The 11,446-nt window shown below is 43.0% G+C and overlaps 1 pseudogene; it reads right to left on the reverse strand.

Annotated features, from left to right (window-relative positions):
- Positions 1–3,585: 3,585 nt before the first annotated feature.
- On the reverse strand, positions 3,586–11,420 carry LOC108895544 (msx2-interacting protein-like; annotated as a pseudogene).
- Positions 11,421–11,446: the final 26 nt, after the last annotated feature.

Raw genomic sequence — 11,446 nt, forward strand, 5'->3', positions numbered from 1 at the left:
AGGAGTTTTGACGCATGTTAAGGCCCTCAAAAAGGCGATCAAAGAGGCGGAAAAAGAAGAAAAAAAATAATAATAATAATAATAATAATAAACGAACGAAAACAAGAGGGTCCTTGCAACTCGTTGCATGGCCCCGTTGGGCCCACGCAACTCGTTGCTCGGGCCCTAATTAAAGCTGCGAGCAGCGTTGAACGGGCCCTCGCACCCGGCGCCCGTCGGGGGAGCGGCGACCGCGGGACCCCGGCAACCGCGGGGTCAACGCAGGTCGCAGGGCACACGCTGGCGTAACAGTTCACACTTCCCAGATGTAAAAATTTTAAATAAAAGCTTTTATGCTAATTATTTTCTGTGATAATATTTTTCAGAGCTCATCATCTGTGACAGCTCTTGGCTCTCCTGACTGTAACCTCTCTGTGGCAGCTTCTCACAGACTCAATCAACTCCTCTTCCCCTCCCCCCTCAAACACAAACACAAACACAAACACACACACACACACAGATACCCCCTCCCAAAAGGAGATAAAACTCAGTTTTAACTTGAGTTTACAAGCTTTGAGCTTTGAGCAAAAGCATTTTTTTGCAAGTTCTGTTATTGGGTGCATATATAAATCATTTATGCTTAAACAAGGCTTATAATGAAGTTATTTGAACAGTGAATATCTCATCTGCCTAAAGTCAGGGCGAAGCCACTAACCAGCTGTAGGGATGGGTATCATTAGGATTTTATCTTTATCCATACAGACCCCTATCAGTCCAGCTCAGACTGTTACTGGTTTAAGAGAGTGAAGTTTATAGCAATTTGCAAAATTTGGAGATTAGTGACAAACTAACCAGTTAGACTACATACAGACAAGCTTTCATTTTAGCTGTTAGTAACAGTTTGCCATGAGCTTGACCAGCGTGCTGTGCTTCGTGTTAAACATGTCATGAGACTGTGGACAACGTTTGAGCCAGCTTTGACATCTGCAGATATGAGTTTCTGAAGAGGGGCCTGCTGAGGTTAGATGTGCTGAATAATATCCATTTTCATATCAGAAAAAACACTGCATTAAACATTGTCTTAGCTCACTGAGCTGAGGTCAACAGGTAATATAACCAACCTGTGAGGTGGCTCACCCCCGTAAGATAAACACATAAATGATCCCTGATAGAACCGATAATTAAAGGCACATCAGTGACAGGGAATGCTATTAAAACTAAACTATAAACTGGTGACATTAACTGCAAAAGAAGATTTTTATTGATACATTTCAGGTAGAATTTAGTTTTCAATAAGGGAAACAGTGTAAGAAACCTGAATTTGTTGCAACAAATTTAAAATAAAAGCTTTTATGCTAATTATTTTCTGTGATAATATTTTTCAGAGCTCATCATCTGTGACAGCTCTTGGCTCTCTTGACTGTAACCTCCCTGTGGCAGCTTCTCACAGACTCAATCAACTCCTCTTCCCCTCCCCCCTCAGAGACACACACACACACACACACACACACACACACACACACAGAGACCCCCTTCCAAAAACCCATCAAAGAGTAATACAATGGCTCCATCTATAGGATAAAGTCGAGAGTCGCAACAGGAAGTTACCCCAAAATCTGAGGTTTCAAACAGGAAGTTGGGTTTCCGAACTTTGACGGGCCAGAACCGGCACACGCTTCGACCAAAACTCACAATTTTCGGAGGACTTCTTCCAAAAATTGTCAAGGAGGGGCTGACAACATTTGAAGTCAATCTGGTCACCCGTCTAGAAACTGGACATCACACTATAAAATATGTCATTTCCTGCTATAAATAGGTGGTGCTACAACAATTGTATGAATATTGACATATGGATGTGTGCAGATAGGTACCATTAACAATCCTGTAAAGTTTGATGCAGTTTGGACAAAGTATGGCCGAAATATAGCAAATTTAAAGCAACTTCCTGTTTTGTGGCGAGTGATCGAACTTTGAGGGGCCATAACTTCCACGCCCTTCAATGAAAAGTCCGAAACTTTTGCAATTTAACTTCGTCTATGTCTTAAGAACAAATTATCAAATTTTGAAGTCAATCGGATAATGCGTCTAGGACTAGTTCGCGTTCAAGCGACCCCTGGAAATGGCCAAAAACACACAATTTTTTCACCTTCCGGTCAAAATAAAAATACTTTCTGTTGGGTTTAGAATATGGCTCCAAGAGACTTTTTGGTGCGTCATGGGATGTTACATATGTGTGCAGATTTTCAGATTTTTAGGCGCAACGGGCTTGAGGGGCTGTTCCGTTAAAAATGTAGGTGGCGCTACCGAGGCCATTTTGCCACACCCATGCTCAAGACCCCTAAATTCTTAAATTTTTCGCCGTGCCTGACGCGTCTGCAAATTTTCAGGAGTTTTGACGCATTTTAAGGCCCTCAAAAAGGCGATCAAAGAGGCGGAAAAAGAAGAAAAAAAATAATAATAATAATAATAATAATAAACCGAACGAAAACAAGAGGGTCCTTGCAACTCGTTGCATGGCCCCGTTGGGCCCACGCAACTCGTTGCTCGGGCCCTAATAATAATAATAATAATAATAAACAGACCGAAAACAAGAGGGTCCTTGCAACTCGTTGCATGGCCCCGTTGGGCCCACGCAACTCGTTGCTCGGGCCCTAATAATAGAAGAGGGATGACCTAAGTATGCATCCTCAGTGCAGTTTAGTATGGATGCAATGAGCTGGCCCATGGATAGGATCTTTCCAGACCAAGACAGACATGTTTAGACTCACCAGATCCCCCACAGTTCCCTCTGTGGCAGACCAGAATCAATCCCAGGTCTTACTGGTTTCAAACAAAAACAATAAAAGTCAATCAAACAAGGAATTCTTACTTGCTTAGAGGTATTTTGTAGGTCTAAAGAAAAATTTCTGCATTTTCTGTTGACACAAAAATACTAACTTTGCTCGAGAAAACACAGTCATATCAAGTAAGTAAGTTCACAGAACAAACCATTTTCATGGTGAACTGCAGATACAGTTCATCTCTGGTAGACTGATCCACTCTGCCAAACTGTGTCACAGCTGTGTAGTTCAGTCACATACTGACATCTTCTGACTACAGGATGGACTGCACCACTGACTCTCTGCAGCTGTTGCATACAGTATGTGTTATGTACAGCTCATTCAAGAGCACAACAAAGGGAGGTCGACACAGTAACAGTTTGAATAAAGAAATAGTTTATCAAGGCTAACTTTAAAAAAAAGAAGCAACCTAAGGTGTTATGTAAGCAATCAGTGGTGAGGTAAAGGTTTTGGGTGCTGGGTGCTGTGAATTGTATGTGCTAATATAAACTTTGTGAAACTGGAACCAAGGCTAACTCAATTGAAGCAAAACCAAGCAAAACCAGGAGGGATGTCTCAGGTATTTTCACCATTTTAATTGTCGTAACTCTCGGAAAGTGTTGCAGCACGTTTCAGAAGCATGAGATGTTTTCAGATAGTGAACAGAGACTGTAGCTGTCAGGCTGTAAACTGCAGGAAGTCTTTTTTGAACCCACCCTCAAGATCACAGACAAATCTTTCTCCATCAACATAACTTCAGACGCTAAAGGAAAAAAAAACACAAAACCAGAGTGACTGACCATTTAATGATCTTCAGAAGTTAAACAACAATTTATTTTACAGTTTAAAATGTCCTCATGGAGGAACAGCAAAATACACTCAAAATGAAGATTGATCAAAAGACAGTTTCATATTAATCACCGTTTTAAGTTTGTTTTTTGTATTTTCTTCTCATTTGTTTATCAAAAATTATAAGTGCCTTCAACATAACCATGAGAGTATTCAGCTTGCAGTCATAGAAATATTTACACCACAAAACTGACAAGCATGGTTTTACTTTCAGCATCGGTTTCACGCGCCTCATCTCCTGTCTCTTTCAGACTGCTTTGTTTTGTTGCACAAAACAAAAATAACGACCCTGAAGAAAGACAATTATAAAGGGGAAAAAATACACAAGAGCACAGGTTAAGGACATTAGTATTTACAGCTTGGCTCAAGGAGACAGTTAAGGGAAGGGATGGAGACAGATGATCAACACATCCATTAGCGGCATGATGTCAAGTTCAAGTCACATTCTTTGCCTTTATGATTTTACTTTACCCTTTAAGATTTGAAAATAAAGCATGCTATAGCAAATCTGTCATGAAGTCACGGCTTAAATGACCTCAGGATGCAGTCCTTAATGTGTGAATGATTTCCAGACAGCAGGGGGCAGTAGAGGACCACATCACGGATAAGGAAAACAGGATTACAAACGCAAAGGCAACCCCTAAAATACAATACAATGGTTCCTTCAAAACGAGGATACAGTTCCAAAATGTAAAAGCACTGTAGTAACAGAGTTGGACTGATGAACAATACCCAAAAAAAGGAATCAAGTCTGCCCTCCGAGTGGCAAAATACAAAGTCACATATGAAAATAGGTTCTGATCAAATTTTGTTTTAGATACATTATGTGTTGAGCGTTAGCAAAAGACATTTTGGCACTGAATCAATTTAAAAAATATTTTTTGTGAATATCACTCCTGGATCCTGTACAGATCCTTAACACCGTTCCCCTTCATGCCCTTGCCCAAAGAAAAGAAAGAGAGAGAGAAAGAAAGAAAGGAAAGAAAGAAAGAAAGACAGAGAGGAGGAAAGAAAACATTGAGATTTGATGATCTGTCTTGTAAAATAATTCACTTGGTCTCTCCACATTGCTTCAGTCTTTAAATATTTATAATATTTACAGTTTCACAATTGTCCACAATACCCTTAGGCTTAAAGAAGATGCAAACAAAAATAAACAAATTAAATATTCTTTATATAGTCCCCTGTTGAGGCATTGAGTGTAAACTGTACAACTCTAATCGTCCCCTCATGAGTTCCTGGGGTAGGGAACACTTCGGGATGGAGAGTTGAGTCCGGAAATGAAGTAGAAGTTGCCTGATGCAGAAGGAGCAAAAGCAGTATGACTGATCAGGCTGAAATGATTCTTGATCATTTTCCGGGCAATGATTTTTCTTTTATCTTGCGCAAGCATGGCTGATCATGAGAGTAATTCCATAACATGTATCATATTATACTCAAATCTGTACAAAGTTCACAATTTTTTCCTTGACATAGTGCAATGACTTCTCACATCATTTGTCTTTTAAAAAAAAAAAAAAAAAAAAAAAAAAAAAACACAATCACTTTTATGAAGGTAAAAAATATCCCATAGGAAGGTCTCAATCCATAGCTTTATGAATACTATGAATTAGAAAAGGCTATGCACAACACCTCCAAAAATGGCAAAAATGAAATGAGTAATCAGAAATGATCATCAAAAATCCCAGTTTGACCCTTCATATCCTCTCCATAAAGGTATAGTTTTTGGAATTCAATGTCATTGAGTGACTTAAGGACTCGGTGAAGTAAAGGAGAAAAAGGTGAGTGCATGCTAAATTAGATTGTTAAAAAAGTTAAACTCATAAAAATATGAGGCAATTCCAGTTTACAAAACTGGACGAGTCCAAAAGGGCTGGTGTTGGCTTTGTTCAGGAAAAAAATGGAGGTAATTAAACAGAGGCAATGACAATCATGAGGTGAGGGGAAATGCTGGAGATGCTGTTGAGAAGGTCTGGTGCCAGGCGTGAAAGGTGGCTCTCCGAGAATTCACACGGTGGGAAAATCTGCACCACATAAGCTGGCTGTGAATCCAGAGATGAAAAATAATATGATGAGAGAGAGAACAAGCTCCTCATAGTACAGAATTTCATTATGAAACACAGGTTGAACTAAAAGAGGAAAAGTGTAAATGCAAACAGACCTGATTAGAGCCAGGGTTGGGCACATTGATGATTCCAGCTGCCTGTTTGGCTTGCAGGTAGGTGATGAAGCCACTTTTCAAGGCTTGTGTTTGACCAAGGACATCTTCTTGGTCTCGACCACAGGGTAGAGCCAGGAGCAAACAGTAGTCACTCTCCACCTGTGGTAAATAATAAGTCTTGATTATAAATGTAAACGTAAAACATACATCTAGATCAAAGATAAATGCATTATTTTACATTCTCAATCAAGTCTTCATATTAATTAGTCTCATTTAATATATTAACATTTAATTTTAAAACCTGCTGCTCAAGGGTAATAAAGAGCAAAACACTCACAGTCATTCTGCGTGCCACACTGTCCAACTGGGAAGCCTCAAGCCTCATTCTCTGGACGATACGGAGAAGAGAACCTCCCTCTGGGGGTGGCAGAGAACGCTGGGCGAGGATGGTGTTGCCAGAAACAAAGTGCAACTGGACAGCAGCCTGGTCATTCTTCAGTGCCAACAGACCTTGCCATACAATAGGATATTTCTGTACAAAGAAAACACAAACAGGTTGGAAACTTATTTTTGCTCTCCGGTATTGTCTTGAAAATATATCCCATGCATGACGACAGTGCTGGTCCATCTGTCTTCCTACCGTCAAAAGCTGCACCATGTCAATGGAACGGTGTCCTGTATGTTCCAGCTTAGCATCAGGCCGTGGCTGCAGTGAACTTGATGTGGGTACTGCTGGCGGAGGTGCTGGCAGGAAGGCTGGGGGGCCTTTCTGCAGAGACAGATCTGGCTTGTGAGTAAGACTCATGGGGACGTCATGGGAGACTGGTATGAGGGTGAGACTGTATCCCCTGGTATTCGGGAAATGTGTGAGAGGTCAGTAGAGGTAGCATGACGAAGATGGGAACTCTCAGGCTTGGAATCACTTCCTCCCCCATGTGACTGAGACATTTTTACCCCTGTGACCCAGGTCAGGCTCCAAAGGGACCTGATTTAAAAAATACACCAATAAATAAACCAAATTAACAGAGCTACACATATTTTGTATGAATAATATGAGTATGATCTATAACTTCAAAATGCAATTGTACATACTACAAAAATGTTAGAATATTTGCACAAAAGCACAGGTAATAAAAGCATATCAAATGACCTGTGAAGATGCAATGCCTTGGTTGGCCAGGCTGTGTCCCGATGAAGGATGTCCTGGAAACTGAGATGGGAAGCCCCGCATGTCCCGATATACTGGAAAGGAGCCCACACCTCCTGGATGCATCAGCTGAACCCCATGAGGGTGAGGGGACACCATGACAGGACTAGATGCATGGACTCCCCGGATTCTACTTTCATTGGAGGGTGGATGTATCAGCTTTCCTTCTAATGGTTTGAGGGATTCTTTTGCAGAAAGTTCAATGCCCTTCCCCACTATAGCACTCTTTGAAGGCCCAGAAATGTTGCTTGAAGACGTTGTCCCAGGATCTGAGGTGCGTGACTGTCTTGTTTCTACAGCGGCCTGCTCTCCCAGTTGCTGGTGCATGAGGATGCGCTGGTGCATGTCTCTGTACTGGTCCATGCGTATGCTTGGATGGAGCCCTCTGTGATCACTGTGAATCAACATTACGTCCGACTGAAGCTGGGGCACTGATGGTCTACTAAGGGCTTGGTTAAAGTGTCTGGGGTCTTCTTCAGTTACATTGCTGCTGCCACCACCTGAGACTGACCCCTGGGGACTTGAGTGAGACTGCAGTACCATATCTCGGATGACATTTGGCTGCGGTGTATTTGAGCGCTGCTGAGGCCCTGGGTGGGGAGAAGATAAGGAGTCACCTCGCCTTCCATAGTTCCCAGATATTGGTGGGGTGTTCATCCTGGCTTCGTGAGCCATTGACTGGGTGACACTGTGAGGCTGAATTATGACAGAGGACTGTTCTGAGTGTGGGTGATGCATACTAGAATGATATGTAGACATTGGTGGCATCCCATGACCTAGAACAACAGATGTTCCAATAGGGGAACCACTCGGAGGCCCCGCTTTCACAAAGGGTGAAGGGGAGTGAACAGCTGTTCGTGGAGACTGGGGTTCTTGCTTGAGGTGGAGAGCTGACCGATCAGTTGGGATGCCGGGGCTGGGGCTCATGCGGGTTCCAGATAACGATGGGTGGTGTGGACTCATGACTGGGCTGAGGTTAGACTGCTGAACAGTTTTGCCAATGTCCATCTTCTTTGATTCTGTCCCCAGTCCTCTCTTGCCATGCTGCTGCTGTATCACAGCTTTGGTTGTACATCAAGACTTGAGGAGAACTAACTGGCTGATGGAACATCTTTACAACACCACCCTGGGATGATGTGTGATATGGAGCTTCAGATTTGTCACTCCCTAGACTCTCCTGCTTGGTACTGGAAATAACAGGTTGAGAATTATAGGACTGGCCAGTCAAGAGGACCCCTGTGTGTCCATAAGTTGTATGAGCTGGGGCTACTTTTGGGGTAGGTGACTGGGATGATGTTATGAGTGGCTCCTGCTTTATCTGAGATTTAGACACAGATTGCTGAAACTCTATATCACCAGCACTGGCTTGGGGGATCTGACTAATTTTGGCTCTCATCCTGTGAGAACCCTCAGTTTTTTGACCCGAATAACTCAGAACAACAACACCTTCTGATGTATTGACCCTTAGGCCCAAACCAGAGCCTGTACTGTAGGGAGTGGTCTCAACAACTGAGCGCCCTCTAGTCCCATCTTCTACTATATCTATGCTGTGGTAGCGATTATTCTCATTGGAGTTTGATCTAAATTTTTGCTTGGGAATAGATAAGCCAACACTTCTGTTGCTTAGGGAAATTCGTGGAGTTTCCTCTGTATCATAAGGCATTGGAATTCGACTTATTACTGAGGTAGCAGGAGAAATAATTGTATGTTGGGTCTTCTCTCCACAGTTCTGCTGGGATTCTGTCAGTGGAGAAGGTTTGTGGTGTATGGGGCTGGATGGGGAAAGGTGGTCTCTCTTCAGGATGCAACTGTCTTGAACCCAGCATATCAGAGCGATTTTCAATCTCTGACATCCGTGAAGGATCTGACAGTGCAGATGTAACTATGGTGGTGGGTATGGAATTGCTGTTTGATGCAGACACATATTTGGGTTCCATTAGAATTTTTCTTAAGGTACTCGAACTAGGGTCAATATCTGAAGCCTTGGTGTCAGGGGGCATTGGGGGATTTGTCGAAGGGGTTCCAATTGCAGTTGATACAGAGGGAGTTACCACTGTGACGTGACATGAGGATGCAACATATATTCTGCTTTCTTCAGATCTTTGAGGCCAATCAGGCGAAAGAGGCATTTTGGCTGACCGCAGCAGGGGTACACTGAACTGGGATACAGTCTGAGGGCGAGCAGGAGCAGGGGTAAGAGTAGGAGTAGATTGCTCTGCTGCTTGGGGATGCTTTTTACAGCTGGAGATGTTGCCTGTGCCTGAATGAAAGGCAGATTCTTTGGGTACAGGCTGTTCAACCTCAGGCTGTTCTGCCTCTTTAGGCGTGTCTACAGTTATAGCACTTGTAACATCACGCCTACAAGTTGCAACAGCAGTGACCACAGAAGCTGCTGCAGTTACCCCTGCTGTAACAGTAACTGCTTTAGAATTGATGGTTTCTGGGTCCTCTGGGATTGACTCAGGTAACTTTACTGGAGAGGTTTCTGGTTGTGAAACGTCCTCAGCAGGATCCCCTTTCTTGTTAGCTGCACATTTACGACTTCTTGATTTCTTCGGGGTTTTTGCTCTAACTTTGCCTGTTTTCTTGGGTGTTTCAAGTAGAGGGGGATCTTCAGCTGCCTTAGCCTCTGTCATTGGCCCCTTTGGCTGGGTGTTAAAGGACCATCATCCGAGTCTGCTGCAAGAATATTGTTGATCACCATGTGTGTTTCAGGTTCCATAATTTCATTGGAGGAGGGGGATATCAAAAGATTCAGGGGTAGGAATAAGTGCAGTGTAAGTAGGAGGAGCTGTGAATCCATCTGCATCTGCACATGTTTCTTCAGCTGTAATTGAATCAATAGGCAGCTGCAAGTTCAGTTTCACTTGCAGGATTAGCACGCTTTTCCTCCTCAACCTCAATTTGTGGCTCCACTATGACAGGAGGCAATATGGTAGGTTGTACTGAAGGTGGTTCCTTATATGGCCGAGGGGGTTGCTCAACTGTAAGTTTGGCAATATTTTCAACTGCCTGCTCTAGCTCCATCTGCCGTGCCAAAAGGGCAGCAGCTGGATCAGCAGGAACTTCAGGTTCTGATAGAGTGTCTTCCTTTTCCTGTACACCAAGCTCTTTTGATTCTTTTGGTAAGCCTATCACCTTTGTTTTCCTCATTTTCTTGTGCTACTGTCTTGGTTTTTGTGATAGCAGAAGCTTCAAATGACTCAGGCTCATCATCCTCTGAACGAAGTAAACCTTTTACGTCATCAACACTTACACGAATCTCAAGATTTTTAGCTGTGCGATTTGTCTTCAGTGACCTGCTTGGTATTTCTTTTCAACCTTGGTGTTTTCATTTTAACACTCTTTTCAGGCTGTCTTCTCTCAGAGGAGCTGGTGTCTGTCTTTTCACCATCAGTAGGTTTCTTTCCACAAGAATCTTTTAAATCTTTTTCCTTTCCATGTACCAGTGGGCTTGCATTTTCTGTCCTTTCTGGTAACTTCATTAACAGGTCTGAAATCAGCCTTAGGCTTAAGTTCTAACTCATCATGACTTGCCAGATCAGCTTGTTCAGCTAACACTGTAGGGCCACCAGACTGTTTGTCTATTCTACCTCCTTTCTTGTTAACTGCAGGAAGATGAACTTAGGTGAGTTTGTACTTTCTGGGTGCGGGGGGGGGGGGTGAACGCCATCCCTCAGAGGCTTTCACAACCTCCACAGTACTTGGGGTCTCTTGACCTCTGTGTCATCTTCAATCATTTTCTGCTGTTCCCCTTTCACTGGTGAGGCATCCTCACCTCGTTTGACACCTCTCTTAGGTGGACGTCCCTCGCCTAGCATTGGTAGATGGAATTTGCACATCTTGCTGTATTGGTTTCTTTATCAGCACCACGTTTGGCGCGTGGAGCGTGATGACTCAACCACCTCTTTGCCAGCTTGGTCGTCTTCAAGTGGCTTGGCATAGACAGACCTTACATTCCTGCGACGTGTTCTCCCATGGATCAAACTTGACTCAATGGTTTGTTCAGAATCTGATGCATGAATTGGTGACTTGGATGTTGTTTTACACTCAAATGATGCTTTTGGTGCTTCTGCTCGAGGAGATGAGGCCCTTTTGAGTTTCTCTCTGTCAATCCGTTCACTCTTTCGTATTGCAGGTTTCTCAGTGGCAACATTTGGGAAGGCTGTGAGGTACGCAATACTGGATAATGGTTTTGACCTTTTACTCTTTGGGCTGCCTGCGGTTTGGTAATGGTTTTATTTCAGCCTCTAGTTCTGGCATACATGCCTCACTATCTGTTCTCAGTCTTCTGAGATTCCTCAATTGTTTCCTGATTTTCCATTTTAGGTTCTGTATCAATTTCAGATTTTTCTTCAATTTTTGGATAGTCTGTATAGGGAAATTCTGCTGTCTCTCTTTCAAACCCACCTAGGCAACCACCAGGAGTGG

The sequence above is a fragment of the Lates calcarifer genome, unplaced genomic scaffold (assembly GCF_001640805.2).
Source record: "Lates calcarifer isolate ASB-BC8 unplaced genomic scaffold, TLL_Latcal_v3 _unitig_4013_quiver_3745, whole genome shotgun sequence".
Lineage (NCBI taxonomy): Eukaryota > Metazoa > Chordata > Actinopteri > Centropomidae > Lates > Lates calcarifer.